Source organism: Lagopus leucura, unplaced genomic scaffold, assembly GCF_019238085.1.
Source record: "Lagopus leucura isolate 7727_CA_CO unplaced genomic scaffold, USGS_WTPT01 Super-Scaffold_100014, whole genome shotgun sequence".
Taxonomy (NCBI): Eukaryota; Metazoa; Chordata; class Aves; order Galliformes; family Phasianidae; genus Lagopus; species Lagopus leucura.
The window spans coordinates 5,233,652-5,258,246 of NW_024962268.1; positions in this window are offsets into that span (position 1 = coordinate 5,233,652).

Genomic DNA, 24,595 nt, shown 5'->3' on the forward strand with positions numbered 1-24,595 from the left:
AAATCTCCTATAGTCAGAATGGATTCATCAGTGGCTGCTTAGTTGGATTTACAATTTTCTGTAGTGGAACAAATACCTTAAAGCAATTATAAACTGTCTTGTTTTGATGCAATTAACAGCAAGACTATGGTAACATGCAGTTTAATGAGGATTTACTGCTTGGGTCTCCATACAGTCTTTCAGATGGCTTTTGACAGTGCATTTAAACCGCCTGCAGTGATACCTTCACAAAATGAGCAGCTCTCGGGTGTGCTTGCAGGATCACTGCACTCTGCTGTGCCTGGCGCCCTACTGTCTAGGTTCCTGCATGTCTGTTCCTTTCCTGAAACTGCATATCTTCTGTGGGTATGCACCATCCCGTCACTATGGCAGCCTCGCCAGAGCAGGCTGAGATCATGGTGACCAAGTGGAAGTGATGGTTCAAGTATGTGTTTATTGGGGGGAGTGGATTAGAGCTGCCTGAGCAAACATAAGGAGAGAAACTGAGTTTCTGCAAGGGACAACTGTTTCCTAAATTATCCAGAGTTTCAACAACACTGGAAAGTAATATACTGTTTTATTGACATAACCCTTCTGCAGGAGAGAGATATTATCCCTGTTTCACATAGATACTGAAGAATGAATTTACCAAGACTATCATTTTCAAATATTGGAAAATATATTTATTCCCTAAATGTCTCAAACTTTTCATTTCAGAGAGGTGACAGGGGTCACAAAAGAAGTCAGCTGTAATCACTCTGACTCGCTTCTTTTGTTTAGTCAACAGTTTTGTCTTTTTAAGGAGAAGGCTGTTTGTCCTTTCTATTTCTTGTTCATTTACACTGTGTGAAAGGTCCTTGCAGAAGAGCTGGTAGGCATTTGCCTAGTTTTACAGTTGCTGGGAGAGTTTGGAAGTTCACGTAGGCTAGACCAGAATTTCTTCAACTGAGGTGCTTTGTCCCACTGCAGCCAAGGCAGGCACCAGTGCAGCAGAAGGAGGTCTTTTGGAAAAGGACAGCCCTGTGCTCTATGCTACGCACATGCTGCACAGTCATTGCTTCATAATGCTTGTCAGGTGGCAACAGCTGGCTTAGTCTCTGAATGACAGATCACATGTAATGACAGATAACATGCAAGTGTTAATAGAAATCTAGATGAAAAAGCATCTTCCCTTAAGAGCTACTTCCCCTCTTTGTCTACTTTTTACCCCTCAGTTTTCTATTTCCTTTTTTTTTCTTTACCCAAGTTCTTTCTCTTCAATCCTCTTAAAGCATTCTGAAATATCTATCACTTTTCATCTTTGAATTCAAAGAACCTTTGTCAGAGGTAGTATAATAACTGGCTAGCTAAGTCTGTTATCCACTGCAGAAGGATTAGTTTTCTTTTGATTACAGAAATGACCTTATGGAAAGCATTTGAAAGGAGCACATTTTTTTCCTGCCATCAGCTATGTTTTCAAAGTGTAACCACCCTTTATCTGCTCAACCAAAAGATGAGACTGTATTTACTTGTTTTCTCAGAAGATGTATGACAAGATTTAGATCCTGGCTTTCCTTGGTTTAATATTAAGACCTCCCATGGAAACTTGGAAGTTTAGACTGAAGCATCTTTTTGGTTAAGAGTGGTTAAAGCAGGAAGGCAGTATCAAGTATTTCAACAGTAAGAAAGGGAAAATGATGGTTTCCTACCTCAATACGGCATGCTCAGTAGTTTGTTTCTGACCTCACCCACTCCAGATTTAACATCCCAGGGCTTCAAGAGAGTTCCTTTGAATTTCTATCTGTCTGGAGGATTTTTTGGGTCCCATTCTATGCAGTATGATTTATCTTCCTGACTCAAATTCTTCTAAACAGAACAGAAGGAGCTGACAACTTCACAGCTGTCTATGGTTTCACAAACTTTGGCACCCCTAGAGCAGATGCCTCTGTGTGGCTCAGTCAAGACTCCTGCATGACCAGAGGAGGTGCGTGGGCATTCTGGGAGAGCGGTGGATCCCATCTGCGAGCACAAGCATAAATTAGCTCTGACACATTGCAGTGTGAATGCCTGCTGAGGCTAGGCTGTGTACATCAGATATCCAGTCCAAACATTGATCTCACGGTGCATGAGGGCCCCTGAGGACATGCATAGTGCCGATATTGCTGAGGAATAGGCCCTGGGGTCTGGTCCATCCTACCCATGGCTTAAAGCAGCTTGTCGATCTGTCCCTCTGAGAAACTGTGTCACTGTTTCTGGGATGACACGACAATGTTGATTTTGCAGAAAGCCCATAAATTTCAAATCCACAGAAGGATACCAATATCCGTAGAAAGAAAATTGAAGACTAAATCTGCTCCTGTAGGCTGTTTTGGCTGCTTCCCCAGTGCCCCTCACTGTCTGTGAGCTGTTGTATAGCCCATTACTGCTTCCTCAGTACTGCAGCATGCAGAGCGCTCTCATACCTTGAGCATAAAATATGCTATAAAAACCTAATTGCATTCTGTATCTGATGTTAACATAATATTCCCTCAACTAATGGAGGACTTTGCAGTGCCCATTTAATTTCTCTAATGTTAACTTTCTAGACAAATGTAGCTATGGTACAAAGGTTTTATGTGGAGCAGGATTTTTACTTTTAATTTTTTTCCTGTTCTTGCTTTTCAGCTGAAGGTCTGATTCCATTGAGCACATTGTTCTCCTTGCTAGGTTGAATTCAGCAAAAACAGAAAGAAGCTGAAAAAGCATGAGGTCTTCCTGTGTCTGAAATTTCCACCTTGACCCTTGTCGCAAATTTGCAATTTTTCCTAAGCTGGAATATTTGTATTCTGGTTTGCTGATAGCTATGAACAAGGAAATACAGTTTTCCTCAGTTGTCCAGTATGATGGAGCAATTATGAATTTATTTACACTGTATTAGTTTATATGTATTTCTCTGATAATTAAACCCTGCCTTAAATTTTTTTTTAAGAATTAGGAAGAATTTGCCTACTCCGTCTTGACCGTCTGAGGGCAGTGTCACCTAATAATTGCTAAATTTGATATGCCTCATCACTGCATTCTGTCTGCACTGCACTCACCCTCTCAAGATGTCATCCAGAACTGAGAGATATCAAAGAGAGCCTTTTCACAGATCTTATCTGTATCTTGGACTTCAGCATAGTGCACTAACTCTTCTGGGCTGCAGTGCTTACTGATATAAATCTTTACTGGCACTAAATCCAGTTTGAGATATAGATCTGAAACAAGATGTGACCATGAAAGACCTCTCACACAAGTCAAATGTAGATTTCTACAAACTGAAGTTGAAAGTAAATGATCTTTAAATTCCCATCTAACCCAAACTGTTTCAGGACTCCATAAAATGCTTTTTGCATGAAACTATTTATGCCTGGCTAGAATATGACTGACAAAACTATCCAGTTATGTTCTGAAAACCTCAAGAGATAAAGAACCTACAGCAGACTGTTAAGTTGTTCCATGGGCAATCAAGCTCCCTGTCAAGAACATCCATCTTGCCCTAGATATGTTAAACATATTCCACCTGGGATTGTTCAATCTGTATAAGAGAAGGCTGGGAAGAGATCACATCACCGTTTGTAACTATCTGAAGTGCAGGAGTGAAGTTGAGAAAGAATGACTCTTCAGTGGTGCACTGTGAAAGAACAAAGGGCAACGAGTGAAAACTGGGACACAGGAAGTTCCATACAAGCACAAGGGAAAACTTATTTACTGTGAGAATGATAGACCACTGGAACAGGCTGCTCAGGGAGGTTGTGGATTCTCCTTCACTGAAGATATTCAAAACCTGCTTTGACACTTCCTGTGCAACCCTACAGCAGAGAATCTGCTTTAGCAGGGGGTTAGACTAGATGATCTCTAGGGGTCCTTTCCAACCCCCACAGTTCTGTGATTCTGTGATTCTGTGACAAGTTCCTCTTTAAACTTTAGTAGGAACCATTGTGATGTGAGTTCTAGTGGGAAATGTCATAACAAACTGATTTTGAGAATACAAAAAAAAAAAAAAAAAAAAAAAAAAAAAAAAGGAATGAAACAGAAGAATCTCTTGCTTCTTCTCTAGGAACAAAACTACTTTGCAGCAAAGATCTTGATCTATATAAAAAATTAGGAAAAAGGAAAAAGACAGTTTTGGCAGAGAGCTATTAAGAGCTCAAAAGCAATGATGATTATTAGCACAGTAACCCCAGCATTGCAGTGCTGATCATCCTGAACCTGTTATCAACTTAAAGCATTAAATGTAAAAGATTTTCCAGATGACTAGTGTTGGGAAAGCTGGGCATTGTCAGAAGCACAGTGGTAAATACAGATGGATGGAAATATTCAGGTACAGAAGATTAATTGCCAGTCTATCAGATTAGCACTAGTCTTCAGGCACTAGTAACCAGCTCTGGGCAGTCAGATCAAGTCCAAATACATTGAAGAACAATTATGGAAATACAGAAAGCTGGGAATTTGATGTTTGGTGAGTGGGAATTTGGCTCAAGTATTTCTTCTCTTTTGTGCATTTTTAAAAATTAGATGAAAACACTTGCAATGAACTGAAATCAGAAACATCTGGTTTCAGCAGTAGTGAGGGAGTTATGTCACTTCATCCAAAACTGTTACTAAACTACGACTCATCCTGCAAGTCCCCTTTAAAATCCACTGGATTTCCCCCCTGCCGCAGCTTCCTCTCTGGGGAGCCTTCCAGCCACTGCTCATTTTTGCTTGCTTCTATCTGCTCACTTTCCCCGTCTTTTCTCTGGCCTAAGACACCTGCAAGCTCCTATGAGAAAAAGGCTAACTGCTCAGCCCTGCTCTGCATGGAAAGAGCTTGCTGGAGGCTGTTCTTCTGGAAGACAGGCACCAATTGATTTGTCCCTGCCAGAGCTGTAAACACTGGCCTGAACGCTTTCTCAGGATGTACCAGAAGCAACAAACTGACTGTGTGACAAAAACACCCAGAGCCCTGTTTTGTCTCTGTAGGAGAGCAAGGTCCCTTGGAACACAAACAGCCCAGCGCTGCGCCTGCGCAGCACCAGGAGCTCTGTGCATGGGATTGTGGAGGACTGATGTGATTATAAGAATTTATAGGTTTGAGGAGTGTTTTGTTGGAAAATGTACATGAACTACTGCAGACTTTAATCAGGGTGTCTCTCTTCCTCTCATATGACACCCTCATCAGGGTGTCATATCTTCCTCTCATGGAAGAGAGGTCTCTTGATCACAACTAAACAGTAAACCTCTTCTTGGGTCCTGTTTCCTTCTCAGTCACAGAGAGTCCCATCACTTTTGTAACACTCAGATTGTATTGTTTTTTCTCTCTTAGTTTTCCACATTCTACTGTGTTCATCTTTTCTCTGCCTACTCTAACATCGGCTCTCTCATGGCAGAACCTCTTCTCTCTGTGTGTGTTTATGGCCCTTTTTCTTCTTCACTTTGGCTGGAGAGATGAAGAGCTGCCTAGTACTTGGGCAGTGTGTAGGCCTCACAAAGCAAAAACTGAAGCTGTTCCACTTGGGCTTCATGGCTTCTTGGGGCTCTGACTTTCATGAACTTCAGCCACTTAGAAAAATAACTACTTTCAGACTGAAAACTCAGAAACTGAAGAGTTTTTAACCTCATTACTGTGAGTAATGATCCACACCAGTCATAAAAAGGAGAAAGCTGGAGAAAACCTGAGGTGGTGATATCCTTAAAGCAAATTATTTTATTTTTTTGAAGAAAGAAAATAAAAAAAATGATGATGAAACATTTTCCTGAGGAACAAATCAAAACATTTTATGCAGTGTTACCTGTTCACAGAATAGGATTTGCATACCAAGATGAATCACTGTTGTCGTGGGACTTGACATTTTTCCTGCAGATTTTCATATCGCTTGGAAGAGAGAGAAGAAGGTGGGAGCATGACAGGTATTGGCCATTAGCACGAGAGAGAGCAGGCTGAGACCTGACACTGGAGATGGACAAGACCAAAACATTTCTTCTGTGTCAGTCAAAGAGAGCTTCAAACCTAAAATTGTTTGCAGAATGAAGCCATGAGCTGGCCAGATGGAAACGAGACTCCAGTCTATGGTACATGGAAAAAACAAGTTCATCATGTTCTGTCTTCACTCTGAGACATTCTTGGCAAGTTCAGCCACGTCCTGGAAAGAGTGGAGGAGAGGAAGAGCAGAGTGGAGCCAGCAAGCAAATGGGGTTATGGGGTTTGGTTTGTAAAGCGCTTAGCAAAGCTGTTCAGCTTCATGGAAAATATCTGATTGCTGAGACAGGGTGTACTGGATAATTATTTCTTGAATGTACTCGCCATTTTTCTGTATCTTACCATTGTTTTCTTTCTGTGTAGTGCAGCAGCATCAATCCTTCCTGAGCAACGGCATAATTGTTTCAGCTAGATCTGTTGACTACTTATGTGGCAGGGAGGTCTACATAAACAGTAAGGGCACAGAACTGCTTTCATGATTGGGGTCAGAAGGTAAAACACAATAAACTAAATTTTCGATATTGCAGGTCTTTGTTTTTTATTGTTGTTTTTATATACAGTTGCACCAAAAATAGCTTTAGTTCATTTGTCATTTCCTTTTTTGGTTGACACACATAGTATTTAGCTATTCAGTTCTCTGATGTTCCAGCAAATAGCCAGACAATTTTTAAAATAAATGTTCCCTCAGAGTTGCATATTTTTCCTTCTGTTCGCTTCTGGGTCTGGGAAATGGAAAGAGACCTCAGAAACAGCTGAAGTTTATTTTAGAAGCTGAAATATGTTTGTCATTCTTTTCTCCTTGTACTTCAGTATTGTTTTCTTCATTTTGTTGTCTCGGAGTTGTTGTCAGATATGAATTTTAAGGATATTTTGGATTGTCAGGATTTCTAAAGCACTTTTTTTTTTTGATTATAGAAATCAGAATCCATTTACTGCCATATGACTAATGTTCACCTGCACTGCTGAGCTGGACAGTCACTGCAATGTCCTAGCAAAACCATTTCTCTGTTTTTCCCTTCTTTCCTGGGGAGATGGTGTTTATGCAGCCTCAGCCACTGTCTGTCACTTTGGTGACTTTTGAACTACTTAATTTAAATCCAAGTTGAAATTGGTCAAGAGGGAGGTTCTTGCACATTTCCGGAAAGAAAGTATATTAACAGATGGTCACACAAACAGTATTGGCCAAACTCCCAAGTCCTTCTGCACACCCCATGCAGATTCAAGTATGAAAAATGAGTGCTCTGCTCAGAGCCAGATCCCACCCTCATTTGGGACTGGTGGAGGGGCAACACTGATGGCTACACATTTTGTCCTGTGCTATCATTGCAGTTACCTTTTCCTACCTTGGGTTGTTGTGACTGCAGAGTAAAAGTGCAGGAGAGGAGCTTTTGGGGAGAAAAAGCAGAACTGCGCTAGCTGGCATCATGACTGAATGAATGACTCATTCACTCCTCAGTGTCCATTGTGCCTGCGCCAGCTTTTGAACCACTGGCAGGCATAGCGAGCTTCCCTCTTGGAGCAGCCAGTTGCCACCTGAAGTAGCTGGAAGAATCATTTGACATTACTGGGAGCTTTTTCAAAAAGAGAATGGGAAGAATGTCTATCTAGAAAGCTGCTCAGCATGCATATATATCATAGAAAAGTTAGAACTGGTTTGAATAAGAAAACGACACTGTGCATACCTCACATACTGGAGGCTACCTATGCTTCTCAGACCTCAGGAGGGAGTCTTGAATAAGCTCTGAACCCCACTCCCCTGGACTCTCTGATGCTTTTAAAGCAACATATCCTTGTGTGAATAGGTTGTGCTGCTCTGCAAGCACTGGAGTTTGAAAAAGCCATGCTCAGCTGCGTAGAGCCTGGTGTTTACTTTCAGACCCTGCTGTGTTAGGCAGCTTAATCTGATGGGCTAGCAGGTCAGGTGGTATGGATCCTGTTCTCTTAGTTCAGACCATTTTTGCAGGTTGTCAACAGATACTGATGCAAGCACGTATCTGCAGTGTGCTCATATGCTGCTGCAGGTGGGGGGTGCCCTGCTGCACAGACACGAAAGCACTGCTGAAGTCGTTACTGCAGGTTTGGGTGAAATGTGTGTGATTACAGACAATTTGCTTTACTGCTCTCAGATCTATGCCTTTGCCTGGATTTAAGGGACTTACAAAGCCTCTAAAGTCCTGACTTATCCCCTGATCCCAAAGTGCATTTAATAAAAGGAAGTCAGTGTACACTTGCATGGCTCCAGGTGCAGCTGGCAGGGTGCTATCTGCCCAGAAGGTTGTGTTTATTCCTAAAGAGTAGGAATAAGAGATAACGTTTCTACCCAACCATTTTTCTTATGTTAAACATCATCACCAATAAGAACAAGAGGGGCTGAAGAAGCAATGAGATGTGGTAATTTCTGATATTCTTGCTGAGGTTTTATGTTGTGCTTTTTAGTCTTGATTATATACCTCAAGGCAGAAAACCAGTTAAAACAGATTTTATGTATCAGTTTAGATTATTTCCTTGGCCCTATTACTATTCTCTTTAGAGAAAATTAAAAAGGAAAAAAAATATTTTTAGGGCCTCTCATTTTAGCAGGCAGCCCCTCTTACTAAAATGTTTTTACCTGCTGTGTTTTATGAATGTTTGGCATTTATTGCTAGAAATATTTTTTTATTCTGAATCCCTCTTGCTGCAAAACTCAAAGCACATCCTATTTATTGTACAATTTTGAACAAGCATAAATGTGGATTCATGATTTCGTAGCTTTGTATATGAAGCTGAATGTCAATTTTCTGAGGAGTGCTCTTCTATGTATCACAAGAATTAATTTAACCCTGCCGTTTTTAGTGTGGTCTAGGTACTTCAGTTTGATAAATGTGTAATGGACTGACACACAGACTTCTCCTTCTGTTTTCTGTCACCTCACAACCAAAAAGGCAAAAACATGACAAAAACATTATTTTTTTCTTCTGGGTTGGCAAGTTTAGCTATTGAAAACCTGGAACAATACATTATTGATCAATTTGGTCTTTGGAAAATTCTATGTATCAAGGGAAAATAAAAATGAGATTTGTCTCACAGGAATACCAGTTAGACTAATTTGTTAACAACTGTAACACATATTGAAAAAATATGAATCAAACAATAGTTCTTTTTTGCTATAACGTAATTTAATGTTTAATTTAAAAAATATCTTTGTTGGGTCAGTGGAAAAGTAAGACAAAATAAGAAATAGATTGGGAATCAGATTTAAACTTACAGAAACAGTAAACAAGGAAAAAAAAAGAGAAAAATATGAGGTATGGACCAGAGGGACCCAGACAGAGGCAAACTGCACTTGTGGAAGGTAGTGATCAGGAAATCCAGAGCATGAGAGCACTCTGGCCAATGTAACCTGGATTTACAGATTCATCTGCTACTGAGGTGGAGGGACCTCCTTGCACTCTGCATTTCTTACTCCATACTCAGTACAGTAAAGGATAACATAATTCAAATGTGTCAGCTTTTGATTTCTACAGAACCCCAGTTATCGGATATAAAGTAAAAAAACACAGGAGGAATTACTTATACATGACATTGGCTGATAGCTCTGTGGCCCACTTCTATAGAGTGAAAAATCCGATTAAATTGAAATGTGCTCTGTAGAGAGAAATGCCTTCCATTTTCATCCTTGAATCAATCCACTTATGCTGAGAATAAAAGACGTGAAGAAACAATCCCTGGGTAAATTACAGGAATGGAGCTTGATGCTCTCTTTTTGATCCTTCACACAGTTGCCGGCTTCCTCTGCACAGCTATCAGCAGCACTTGGGAAGCAGTAAACAGCTCAGGCTGCCTGACAATAACCTGAGGCTCCATCCTGCAGAACAGAAAATGAAAGGGAATTCAAAGGGAACGCAGGGTACAGCACAATGGAAAGCTACTCAGTAAATTTTTGTAATTGGGACAATTCTGGAACGTGCATAAGCATGCTAGAAAATCAATATAACCTCTGGGACTCCTGTCCTTCCAGACAAGAGCTTGAAAATTCATTTTGTGCTCAAGATGTCCCTACCACAAACTTATCTTCAGATACGGAAAAAGAGTTGGAACAGTATAGAATAACAGATGACAAGTACACAATAGTGATAAATGAGAGTGAAAAAAAGAAGCCATACGAAGATTGTACTTAAAACCCACACTGTTAATTGGAATCAAGTTATAGTGCGTGCTTTCTTGAAAAAAGAATGGCAATTTTTCTTCAGCTTTGGCAGAAGAACAACATGCATAAGAGCAAATAATATTTGAAAAAAGAACAAGCCGACATGGCACCAAGTGAGATAAATGCTTATCTCATAACCATTAACTCCTGGCCTAGCAACCGCTTTGCATTGCCAAAAATTCAGAGTTGGGGGAGAACTGCATACACTAAAAATAATAGTTCCAAGGAGCAGCATCAGAAAATAATTGCAACTGTATTCTTCTGTGATCTTTGAAGTATTATATAAACAAAGACAGAAACAAATAACATCTCATTCTGGTGGTTCTAAATCATAGTTTTGCAGTGATAGCTTTTAATTTTTGCTACAGAAGTGGCTGACGTGTATGCTATTCATAAATCAAGTGTCTGCTTCTGTTGCTTTTTTCATCATTACCTGTCCGAACAAAAAAATCCCTGCTGTTCCTAGAAGGGAGGGAAAGTGGTCACAGCAGCTTCTGGACAGCAGATCAAAAATATTCTGAACTCCTGCCTCAGCATGAAGCTGATCTGCTATGTTAAGCCATCTATTTAGCAAGATAACCATCTGTCCAGAGTAGGCTTGGTGAGGTAATGGTTTTATTAATTTCTTATAATAGGTAAGATGAGCAGATGAGGCTGCCTGTGGCATTCAGATAGGAGAAACTGACCTTTGCAAAACTATCTGCTTTCATTTATGGTGCAAAACATTATGTTTTTCAGTATATCAGAGGTGTTATTGGGTGATTTTTGCCAGGGCTTTTAAGTGGGCATGTAAGAACATGAGGGTGGTGAGTCTGAATTTGTTTTCATGTCTGCAAATTAGACGTTTTCTAATCACCAAGGATAAGGCAAGAGAAAAATATTTCCTCCTGACTTGTATTTCTCTGCACTGAAGGACACCTATAGCAGTTCACATGTTCTTCTACCTTTGCTAGACAAAACTTTATATAGAGCTGCTTGCTCTTGATTAATATTAGCTTTCCTTGTTTGTTTGTTTGTTGCTACCAACTCTGTTTAAAAATTGTGATCTTTCTTGTAGTTGAATTTCCTTCTTAGATTTCCACTCACTAGTTTTTCCAGTGCATTTCTACTTGAACTTAGAAGGGCCTCTAGGACTCAGCATTTTCACTACCTAAAGAAGCTGCAGGGAATGTCACTTTGCACACTTCAGTGTGCAAAGAAGACTCGTGAAGTCTTTCTCTGTACTTTCTTCTTTCAGCCCTGAAATCATTTATAAAGCCCTTATCTTCAATTTCTTGAGACCATCAGCATCTTTTTGTAAATGTGAGTGCCAAAAGTGCACAGAACTGCACTTTGAGCAATGACTTCTATATTCATGGGGAAAAAAAATCATAGAAAAAAAAAGTATTTTGGAACAGACTTCAGGTTAGGGTAAATTCAGTCTCCAGTATAAGCAATAGCTAAGTAATGCAAGTGAAGCAAAAAGAGCTTGTACCTTTAAGATGCAGTGTTTATGTGGTATGATGATAAATCATAAACAGCACTTATACATAAATTGTCGAAAACACTGAAAGCGTTGCTACCAAATAGACTAAAATTTTTTATGGGTTATCTCTTCCTTTTGTCTGCAAAAAGAAAGTCTAATTGCATTTTCCATCAACTCTGAGGGTTATTTCATGGATATGTCTGCAGGGGTCTGCAGTCTTCTGTGTGGAACTGGAAGTCCAGACATGCTTGGTAATGTGTATTTTGTATCTGTGTGTGTATTCACCACTGTCACATAACCCTGCTGAGCTTTTCAGGTTAAACAATTAGCCATTACATTTTATTCCTCTGGACTTCCACTTGATTTGCAAAGATTTGGGAGGTCAGACTAGTGTTAGTTCTGTTGTTTGCTAAACGTTCTCATTGTCCTCAAAACATCTGATTATTAGGCAATTACTACCAGCAATTAACTTAGCTGAACAAACAAGCAAGGGAGAACAGCATGCAAACTGCTGCCTGTATGCTCCAGCTCATGGCACTTCTCCATTTTGTCTTCCTCTCCATCAGAGATGTGTGCCACATATTGTGCTTGGAAAAGCAAACTCAGATATAATTGTCCTAGGTGAGAATCAGGCACTGACATACACTGAGCTTAAGGGAGAGGGATGTCCACTCAGCCTTTAAAGATCTCAGCAGATTGCTCCTGACAGGCATGTATAATCCATCACTTCAGGCTGTTTGACTGAATTTTAGCATCTGTCTGGTAAGATATGGGTGACCCTGCTCACACTTGCACTTTGCCACCACAATCTAAGCAAAGCCTAATGCTGCTACTTTGTACTTAGTAGTGGAAAGCACTGCTAGTTGGCCTGTAAATCCTCCCTGTGGCTCTGTATGTGCAGGGGTATCACAGAATCCCAGAATCATTAAGGTTAGAAAGACCACTAAGGTCACCTGGTCCAAGCATCAGCCATGCCCATGATTGCTCTATACCATGTCTGTCAGTGTGACATCTACCCTTTTCATGAAGACCTTCAGGTATGGTGATTCTACCACCTCCCCAGGCAGCCTGTTCCAATACCTCACCACTCTTTCTGAGAACAGATTTTTCCTAATATCCAACTTGAACCACACTTGGTGCAGCTTAGGGCCATTTCCTCTTATCCTGTAGCTATTATCTGGTAAAAGAGACTGACCCCCACGTCACCACAACCTCCCTTCACGTCACTGTAGAGAACAATAATGTCTCCTCTGAGCCTTCTCTTCTCCAGACGGTGCAATCTCAGTTCCCTCTGCGGCCTCCTATAAGACTTGTGTTCCAGACCCCTCACCACCTTCATCACCCTTCTCTGGACACACTGCAAGGCCTCAATGTCTTTCTTGTACTGAGGACCCCAAAACTGAACACAGTACTTGAAATGCAGCCTCAAAAGTGCTGAGTACAGAGGAAGGACCACCTCCCTGCTTCTGTTGACAGCACTACTTACAGAAGCTGGGATGTCATTGGCCTTCTTCACCACCTGGGCACACTGCTTGCTCATGATCAGCCCGGCTGTCAACTAACACCCCCAAATCCTTTTCCTTTATAGACACTCTGCCCCAAGCCTGTAGTGTTGCCTGTGACCAAAGTACATGACCTAGCACCAGCTGAACCACATAGAACTGGTTTTGGCCCATCAATCCAGCCTGTCCAAAACCCTCTGTAGGACCTTCATACTTCCAGACAGATCAACTCTTTCTCCCAGCTTCATGTCATCTGCAAACCTTCTGAGGTTGCACTCCATCTCTTCATCCATATCAGCAATAAGGATATTAAACAGGACCAGCCCAATACGGACCCCTGAGGAACACCACAAGAGACTGGTCACCAGCTGAATTTATCACTATTCACCACCACTCTCGAGACTGAGCCCTCCAGCCAGTTTTTTTTACCTGTGGAAAGTACACCTGTCCAAGCCATAGGTTGGCAGCTTTTCCAGGAGAGTGCTATGGGGGCATAGTCAAAGGCCTTGCTAAAGTCTAGGTAGACTACACTACAACCTTTCCCTCAATTTACCAGGCAGGTCACCTATTTGTAGGTGGTGATCAGGTTGATCCAAGCAGGACCTGCCTTTCAGGAACTCATGCTACCTAGGCATGGGCATATCTTTGGGACAAACCAGATTGGGCAGAGGCTGCAGGGCCCCATGGCTGAGCTATGGCTGGAGTCAATGTGGCCCCATGAAACAGTGGGAACAAGAGCCATGCACAGGTTGTAATATGTGCTACACACAGTTCTTGCCTGTCTGGGAATATTGTGATGGTCTTTGTTGGCAGCCAGGAGGCACACTTAGCTTCGTAGCTTGGAGGAATTCAAACCAACTTGGGGCATGCAGTAGCAGATGAAGTAAGGGAAGGGACATTCTTACAGGGACAGGTTTTCCCCAAGTTTTCCTAAATAATTTCTGAACATATGGCTCATGCCTTACTCATTTGTTAAGTTCAGAGCTGCTGAAACACGATGCTTCCAGAAATGTCATCTCATCATCACTGTGGGAAGCATTTCAGATTGAATGGGGAAAAGAACCAGGGGTTCGTTTAACTTAAATGACACATTACAGAAATAGCTGTAAGAAAGCCATAGCCTGGCAGCCCTTTCCCTTTAGCTGGCACTTGGTGCTAAGGTTCACATGTCCTGAACTGCAGGAGCAACACCATCCACTGACAGTAAATGAGGCCCTTGAAGTGCTGTTGAAAAGCCCAGACTGGCTGAAGAATATTACCTTCAGAAAGACCTCCTTGCAGCTGAGAGAGCACAGCTATGTCCTTGCTTTATAGAGCACCCAATCTATGAACAGTGTAAACATTAATGATAATAGAGAGAATAGAAGCAACTGTGAAAAGTGATTTAAATAACTAGCTCAGGAATATGGGATTTGACAGTATGGTTTGAACAAGCCAACAGAGAGAGCTTGAAGGGAATAACAGCTATTTGAATATCTGTATGGCTGTAGTGAGTTATGACTACATCTGTGGAGCAGGGAGTTGAAAATGCAAAATTCTCTGTTTTAGGATGGGTATTTGTGTCTCCTGAGGCACTGCAAGTTCCTGGGTGCATTCCTGGTTTCTGGGGTCCATGTAAGGTAGTGGGGTTTCCCCTACACATCAGCTCTTTGCCTGTGAAAATGCCATTCTGCACAGAAAGCCACCTGCTCTTGTCCCGATGAGCAAAATGAGGGAGCTCTGTGAAGAGACCCCATCTGCCATGAAAGCATCCCCCTGTTTTGCCATCTTAAGGTACCTTCAGGCAGTTACCTTTTCTATAAGATGTTGCTTGTGTGAGGGCAATAATTTCTTCTCAGCTGTGATATGCACCTATCTGTGAGAATCACTGTTACTTTTATGAATCTCTCCTATTGACTTCTCTTTGTTGAGAGTGGAGCCTGTGTTCAGAACAAGTGGCTAGCAAGTCCCTGGTCCTCAGAAGGCCAAAATCCCAAATAATCATGTCTTGTCCTTCTGCACTCCTTCTATCTCAAGTAGACTGGATGCTCTCCTTCCATCCATCCATCCTGAGCTGCTTTTTATGTGCTTAACTTTGCAGTTCCCTCTGGAAAACATGACTTTCCTCAGAAATAGAGAAGTCCGCTATGCCTGTGCACTGTTCTTTCCTGCCAAGTGAAGAGACTGGGGCTTCCTGTTAGAAGTATTTACTCATGGAAGGGCAATACTTCCTGCCTTGGTGCTGATGCCATAAAGAGGCATGGCACACAGGGAACAAATTCCAGAGCCAATGGTTAAAATTGTATGGGCTGCTGGTGAAAAATTATCTTTGTGATCCAGTGCATAGCTATGAACCATGCCTGTGTTCTGCTTGGAGGTGGCTGAAGCATGTGCTGAGAGGAGGCCCCAGCCTACGCTGGCCCATTGGGATGTGCCAGGAGCTGCTGGGCCAGGGCTCAGCCAGGGCTCTTGTACTGACGGCATATATCTGGGTCTGGTGTGTCAGCTTGCACCTGGTGGGGTTACAACTTCCCTCACCAGACTTCAAATGTTTCCCTCTGCATGCTGACAGCCTTCCCTATGTTTCATTCACACCTGGGGGAAAATCTGCCCCTCAGTGGAGTCTGGCATTCTGTACCAATTGCCCCAAAGGGAGCACCGTGGGCTTGACTGTGGCTTGTACCCACATGCAGTGGGTGATGGAGAATCTCATGCCGGCTTCTGTAGCCTCCTAAGTTTAGCTGTGAAATCTCCATTTACAGTAAGTGTTCCTGGCCAGGGAGGTGATATGGCCCAGATATGAGTGTGTGCTTGAGGCCAGTGCTTGGCCACACATTCTCCGTGTGTGCCTTGGTCTGGTCGTGGCCTTGCCTTTACATTTGAGCACTCTGGAAGCTCTGAGTTTGGTTAGGCCAACTGCAACCCAGGCTGTGACATACCCAATCAGCCATGTGCACTCATGATTTCCAGTCTCTTCCGAGCTGGTTGACAGGCAGTGGCAGAGGAGAGCTGCACAGAGCTTGTACAGGCAACAGGATAGATGCTGGTCTCTCAAGGTCCTCGCTCTGATCAAGCCATGCAGAGCTCTCTAATTTTTTTATTTTTTTTTTTTAGTAAGGTAAGAAAAGGCACTATTTCTGTAACAAATGAGCAGTCCTCTGAAAAAGAAGCCATGCACATCAGCATAAAGTTGAAACAGTTTTAAAATAGCAAGGATAAGTTCTCAGAGACATGATTATAAATGGCTTATGGAAACTGCAAGAGAAAATTCAGAGAAAGGGGAAAGGGACTTTTCTCAGATTTTTTTTTTTTTCCTGTAGATGTTCCTGAAGAATCCTTTTATTTTAAAGTATGTGATACCGTCTCTTTTACTATTCTCTATTTTTATGCAGGAACAGATACCTTGTAAATGCTGAATTTGATGTATTGCAGAGTCTTTGATAGGCAGAGCTGGATTGTTTGCTTTCTGGACTGACTCTCTGGGTATGTTTTTACTGATGATAAAAATGTAACCAATTACACTATTTGTGTATTACATCTGTGATATGGATCCTCCATTAGCAAATTTTAATGGTCCAGTGTAATTATTGCTTGTGGCCTAACTTCATTAGAAGTTCTCCTCTTTGAAACTATTATGATAATTTGGAGCAGGAAGATATGTAATGTGAAGGTGATTTCATTAAAGCTCACTCCAATCTGGCATCTTTTGGAAGATTTTTACTGGTCGCTGTTTATAAAACTGTCTGTCAGCAGCAAGAATATGTGCAAGGCTGAAGTTTATCTGTTCACTGGATCACTGCTGAAATTATTTGCATGACAAAAGAGTGTATTGTTGCTAGAATAGTGTAATATAGGAAATAAAGTCATACTTTAAAAAGATTTGTCATTTTCAATTTGCTTTTTAAGTACAAAAGTAAAATGTTAATGTAATGCTAAGTCAGCTTGCTCCAGCTGAGAATCTGCCCCATGTAGACACAATCAGAAGGTTGAGCTTTAATCTATTTATTCAACTGCACAAAGTTCAGAAGAATAACTGTTTTCACTAATTGCTAATGGGCAAAATTGCTGGTGCTTATAGGGAGACATTCTGGAAACAGATAATTAAGCAACTAAGTAGTTGGAAATGTCAGGAGAGAAAAATGATCTTTTCACCTCACTGAGTTCATTTCTAAAATTGTGTCAGCTGAGTTCACTCTGCCCCCATATAGTTTGAACGCAGCTCTACTTGTAAGCTCCACAACGGGCAGTGAGTGTGGAAATATGGGAAAATTGGGGAAAATACTTGGTTCTTCCTCTTCTTTGTCAGCTACTGTCTAAATGTGAAGAAAAGAGCTGCACTTTGCATGATATGCACTGACTTTTATGACTGAGTCTTGACTCCCATTTGCTTTGTGGCTGAAAGAAGTTGTTCCTTCCTACTCTGTGCTACTGCACCCAGATGACTTTCCTGCAGCTCCTGGAGTTATACTCCTGGTGCTGAAGGAAGCATGGGCACATTGTCACTGCAATGAGGAGGAGAAAGCAAAGAAACCCCTCTCAGACTTTGCAAAATGGCTTGGCAGGTGAAGATAATCCAGCCAGTACGCAAGGACAAGGGTCACTGTATAGTATTTTTGCCTCTCCACAAATTTTGAAATTAATTTTTCCACATGCAATGTAAAGCTGAAAATGGCTGTCTTTTCCCATAGACCCTGGTCAGGGCATGGGAGCTCTGTCCAGCCTTCTGGCCCAGTGAGGGCCTGACCTCCTTGCACTTCATCAGCCTCTAGGGCAGCAGCATGAACCCTGGGCACAAGGAAAAGGTAGTCACAGGCAACTCTTCCAAAGCTTATCTATCACCCCACAGCCCCAGCGCCTTCTTCAGATCTCTTTTTGGCTAAGATGTGACATCTTTTCTCCCTCACTACTGTGGTCCCAAGGGGAATCTGCACGCAAAACACAGGCTGCCCACTGCTGTTGCATGTTTACTGGCAGAATCAGAGTCTAACTTTCACTGTGCTTTGATAGCTATTTCCACACATCATAAGGATGCCCTCAGCGATCCTGTTGGTCATGTGTGAGCCCATCACTATTGGCAGCTGTTTGCAACACTACTCAGCATCTTCTTGCAATTCGTTTTAATCCAGGTATGGAAGAATGAACAGTATACACTATTTTGCCCTGAGCATAAAAGGGTACTTTTCATTGTGTTTTGGTGATGTGATTTTGTGATGAAAAGCAAAGGTCCTTCAGTAGAGGCCTCACAGCACTGGTTCCCATGTGCTGTCCCTACACGTGTCACGCAAACTCACCTTCTCCTGCAGCCCTGGCTGCTCATCCCATAAGGACGGCATGCTGATGCAACATGGAACACATGTTTAGTTGAGGGTTACTTTTACAGTGTAACATAATATTGCAGCAACTTTTGCCTCCATAAATACCAGCACATCCTTGTCCAAATGCTCAAGTTGCATTGGGCAGAGAGCTGAGCCTTGTACCACAGTATGAAAGCTGATTCCGGATACTAGACTGTGTAAGTGTTCAGCCAGAGTGAATTTTTCTCAGTAGTCTGAAAGTTACAAGGCTGTAAAATGAGTGACAGATGTAGTCCATTACAGAAACACTTAAAAAATATGTATCTATTTTGCTTACATATATTCTCACTGAGACTCAAGAAGCCTCATCAAAAAGGAGTCCTCTCCCCAGTCTCCCATCTCCAGTAATACTACTACAGAGCAGAAGAGAGATTGCTGTTCAAGGCTGAGACCAATAAAAATTTTGTGGTGAGCTTTCACCAGACCCACATATGTTCTTGTGTGAATAAGACACAAGGCATATGTTGTCCATAACTGATTACCTGTGACAGTGCACAAATATACTGGTTCCTCAGGATTGTGGGCAAAGCCAAAGCCTTTATGTGCTCCAAAAACAGACTTTTGTGGTCTGATAATAAATGATGATCTGAAGTGAATGGCAAATTCATGTGTCCACCATAAGGCCTTGTACTTCCATCCTGTCCCACCATTGTCAGCCTAGTCTTCTGAATGAAAAACAAGCTTTGTGATTCTGTGGACAATCAAAACAAAAATGGTGAGAAAGCCACCAAAAAATCAGAAAGAAAGTTTGAAGAATGTTACTGAACTAATGTCAAAATGCTAGCGGGTCTTTTAAAGCTATTTCACTTTCATTTTGGCATTGCTTAATGTTCTCCAAAACATTTTTACCTCTTCAGGGGGGCACTTGGATCAGCTTTAAAGTGAAGAATGGTGTTTCAAAGTCATGAGAAGAAAAGTTTTTTTTTCAGCATCAAATGGAAATAGGTGCAGCATTCTAAAACAAATATCTGCATGTCAAAAGCACAAAAATTAAACATGAGTTTTTATATGGTTCTGCCATTTTTTTTCTCTTGGAAACTTATTGAGTTCCCCAGTTCTTAAAAATTTGCTACTTAACAGATCCGCTTGCTAACAAAAACTCCTTTCCCCTCTAATCCAGAGTTAAAGCTGCGAGCTGCAACCCCATGCTTTCAGACATTCCCACTGGGGCTGTAGCAGGCTGGTGTCTTCTGCAGGCATAAATTCAGCAGTGAGATTCACAGCTCAGGGAAGAGTAAAATCAGTTGAGGTACTCAGTTGTAAAACCAGAGCCATGCAGCAGGAAATCAAGAACAGGCTTCTAATTTCACACCATCGGTGAAAAGAAAAAGGAATTTATAACATTAATTGAAATCAAAAGAACTCCTTTGTAAATTATGTCTGAAGATGTTGGAGTGAAAAGGACAGAAGGCAAATGAATAGTTAAGATTGTGAATTTAACTAATTCTGATAGGAGCTTTTTGCCTTGTCTTTGTTGCAGCTGAGTGGAGCTGCTTATGCAGGATCTGCTTCCCAAATGCACGAGGAATGTAGAGCCCACTGCCTTCTGACAGCAAGAAGTCAGAGGACATGTACCCCACTGCAAGGAAGGACCCTGCTGCCACAAGAACACACTGGGTCTTGGAAGGACCTGCTGTCTGATGGGAAGCTGTGAGTTAGAGCACCTTGGATAGCAGGAGCTTTTTACCTGCTGACGTGATGTCACGTGTCACTGGCCATCAAAGAATCATAAGACATGCCGTGTTGGAAGAGACCCATAAGGATTGTCAAGTCCAGCTCCAGCACCTCTTGCTAGCAATGGGCTTCCTTGTGTGACCTGGAGGATACCACCTTCAGCACAAAACCTGCAGGAGCCCCTACAAAATGAGGTCGGTCTGTTATGAGTCTGTTGCTTGGCAGCATGTGCGAAATGGTGCTCTTGCTTAAACCTGCATAAAGGTGAAGTAGCTCTGCTAGAGTCCAAGAAGATAATCCAGATGTATGCCATGCTGATTAGAAGCACGGCTTGGTCCTGTGATTTTACACAACTGCAGTTTTAGTAGTCCTCTGGGTGTGGAGCAAAAGTGTTTGTATTTACTTGCTCTGAATTTTAAGTGCACTTTGCTGTGGTGCCTTAACTAAAGCAGCTTTCAGAAGTGTGGATCTTTCTGACCAATATATTCTCCTCTGCTGGTGAATTGTGGCCGAACATCCTGTGCCATGCAGGACCCATAAAGCACCAGTATGCAAAAGCTTTTCACCTTGGCTAATCTGGTGTCTCCTCCTGTGTTATATATGACATCAGACCTTTTGAAGCAATCAACTGCCAGTACTCCCACCTGTCTGCAGGCTGCTTTTTTGCTGCTTCAGGTAGTGGGTAACTGCCTTCCCTTGGGTGAGTTATTATAGCATATCACTGAAATGAATCAATGTCAAAAACTTTGTGAGTTTATTTTTGGTGAAAATATCTGGAAACTCACCCATTTTTCCACCTCTCATGGCTGGCTTTCTAACAGAACAGACTTTTCCTGCCTGTAAGTACCAGCTTTACATTTAAGTTTGAGTTGTCTTGTCACAACCAGGAAGAGCAGCAGGAGGGGAGCTTGCCACATGCACCCCTTTGGAATGTGAAGTATTTGGTTCCTCAAACATAACATTTCTGCCTGTGGAGGGTTGCTGCTGGGGCTAGAGAGTCTTCTTCATGGACATGGAATTTGGTATGGGGATGGCAGGTGTCATACAAGGACTTGTTCTCCTCTTTAATGCCATATTATTCAGGCGCTGCAAGCTGAAAGGAAATGAAGAAAGGGAAATGTTTTTGGTCCAAGAGGGAAAGCAATTTCTGGCAGGATTAAATGATGCCCCATCTCCTGAGTTCTGCTTGTGCCACTAATCATTCCTTTATGATGAAACTGTTGCTATTACAGTCTTTCTAGAAAACATACTTCAGCTGCAGCAGAGCGCTTTAAAGCACCAAAATGTGGCAACTCATTGAAACAAATAATTTAAGAAAAAATGGAGCAGAAAAATAAAGTCTTCCACCGAATAGCACTAGTCAGTTTATAATAAGAAGGGCAATTGGAATTTAGTCATGGTTGAACGTTTCCCATTTCCACTTAGCTTTCACAGCCCCCATTTCTAATTGTGCTTTTGTGGTGAAGGAGGTGTTGGGATTCTCGTGGGTTTGGCGAATATCTTTGCTGTATCTTGAAAGCACCGTCTGTTCTCTCCATGGCACAGCCTCTAATGCTGTCCTGGATGCAGTGAGACAAAATGAGCTACTAATTTCATGGTTGAAGTCAGAAGACATAATATCTACTCAGTTCCTTGCACTCCTGAAATTCTGCTTTTGTGTTCTCAAACGGGTCAGGATGTGTGGATCCAGCCAGGTGGGCCTGATTTCTATATGTACGGAAAAATAGAATATCAAGATTGCTTGATACTAAATAAAAAAATTAATAAGAATTGAGTCACAGAAAAACTTTCATTGCATTCCCCTTTTATTCTTAGTATATGCTCTAACTGTGGAATACAGCTTGTCAATGCACATGAGTACAGTCTGATTCATGTTGACATCTTGTAAATATTGGGGAGGTGTTATTCATGCAGCTGAAAAGGCACTGCTCAGAGAGTGGAAAGAAATAATATTATGCCCCTCTAACATGACTTTTTAAAGGCTACCTCCTTTGTACAGCATGTTCAAAGACATCAAATCTAAGATCCAGGAGGAAACAGTCAGGAGAGGGTTAAAGAAGGCAGTGATGCCTGATGTTAACATCTTCCCCCTTTTTCAGCTTTGTAAAAGATAAATGTTTCAGATTTCAGTCTGTGGTTCCCAGCAGTGCTTTGGGAACACTGTAGTAGGCCTGCAAAAATCGCTAATGCTGGGCCAAGCCGAGATAATGCGTCTCAGCAGGAATGACATAATGCCCTAAAAGAAGACTATGATGTAATGTGTATCTCAAAAAAATCAGAGCCAATTTCCGTTACCAAGCCTTGAAGTCTAGTGTTAATGCTGCAGTATGCGAAACTTTGGGAGGTTAGATCTTTTCTTCTTTCTATTTTTTTAGAAGAATAATTTTGCAAGGCTTACAGCACTCGTACATTCTGTAACCACTCTGCTCCACGCTTCTTGTAATTTTGGTGCATGCTGAAAACCATTAAGTGTTTCACCTTGGTTGAGGTGCCTGCAATCCATTAACAGGAATGCTGTAATTTATAGTGTTACCATGGCTGTTTATGCAGGTGAGACATAAAGCATATATTGCATGTTACAGTAAATCCTGCTTAATGAAGGTGTTATGTAGGGATTTATTAGAATCACTAATGTCTCATGGAAAAGTTAAGCAGTATTTGTGCTAAACTCAGCTTGGGCATAAGCCAGTGCAACTCCTTAGTCCTTGGTGGAGCTGATCCCCTGGGGAAGGTGAGCGAGATTTGGCTCTGCGCAACTTGTAAGACATCCCATCAAGTTTTGCTGTCTTGTATTGATGCACATGCAGCCAGAGCAGCTAGATGTACCTGCTGCTCAGTGCTCCTATGGTGCATGAGCATGCAGGACAGCATGAAGGGAAATGCTGTGGGGCTTATTTCCAGACAGGGAATCTCTGAGTGAGTCCCTTCCATTCCTGCACCTGCCATTGTGTTTTGGATCCTAGACAGCTCCCAACCCCATTGGGAAGACAATTGCTTGAATAGCTGCCCTGACACTGACATTTGTTGAAGTCGTGGGGTGTCCTGGAGTGTCCTTCTGTCTCCTTGGATGGTTTGCAGCAAGAAGATGGTGGTGAATCCCAGGCTCAGTGCTGCATCCTGCGCCCATCATACTCCATTTGTAAATACGCAGCCTTGACTACTTGCATAGCAGCATCACCATATTGTCATTATGTGGCAAAATGCATCCTTTACTGAAGGCTCTGCATGCCACCACCAAGAGCTCACTTTCAGTTCTCCAAAGTCAGATCTGGTCCGGGCCATACATGGAACCAGTCACCTTCTACAGCCTGGTCTCCTGGAGAAGGAAAACCATACTGAAAACTCTCAAATCATTCAGGTTTCCAGCAGGGATGGACAGCAGGACAAGGAAAGTGTTTATCACTTATCACTCTGATCCAGTGAGTGGTGTCCCTTCTATTAGCAGGGGGTTGTAACTAGTGGTGTTTAATGTCCCTTCCAACTCAAGCCATTCTGTGATAATGTGATTCTGTGACTATTGATAACTGCTGTTATGTGCACCTCACTTGCATACAATGGACAATTTTTTAGCAGTCCCTAGCATTCTAGGGACAAGATGCGTATTTTTTGTGCAGACATCACTTATATCCAGGGAATTCATTATTTCTTAAAGAAAACCTGCCCCTGTGAAGTCCAAGCCTTGGCTTAGTTCAAAACATTGAGATAAGAAAACATCTTCACGCAAATAATTTTCAAAAGTACAGAAGCCAACCTTTTCCCCTCCTTCCTCTCCTCTCTGAGGTACTTTCAAATCTCGTGTTTGATGTCTTTACTGATGACCTGGATGATAGAAAATTGAGTGAATCCTCAGTAAGTTTGCAGATGACAGCAAGATGGAAAGAGATGTTGATCTGACTAGGGGTAGGAAGACTGTACAGGGGGATCTGGACAGGCTGGATCACTGAGCTGAGGCCAGTGGGATGAAGTTCAACACAAGCAAGTGCCAGGTCCTGTACTTTGGCCACAGCAACCCCAGGCAACACTACAGGCTTGGGGCAGAGCAGCTGGAAGACCATGTGGAAGGAATAGATCTGAGAGTGTCGATCAGTGGTCAGCTAAAGATGAGCCAGCAGTGTTCCCAGGTAGCCAAAAAGACCAATGGCATCCTGGCTTGTATCAGAAATAGTGTTGCCAACAGGAGCAGGAAAGTGATCGTTCCCCTGTACGCAGTACTGTTGTGGCTACCTCTCAAGTACAGCGTTCAGTTTTGGGCACCTCATTACAAGAAAGACATGGCGGCCCTGGAGTGTGTCCAGGAAAGGGCAACGAAACATGTGAGGGGTCTGTAACACAAGTCTTATGAGAAGTGTCTGAGGGAACTGGGATTGTTCAGTCTGGAGAAGAGAAAACTCAGGGCAGATGTTATAGCTCTCTACAACTATAGAAAGGAGGTTGTAGCAAAGTGGGATTTGGCCTCTCCTCCCGGGTAACTAGCAATAGGATGAGAGTGTTATGGTT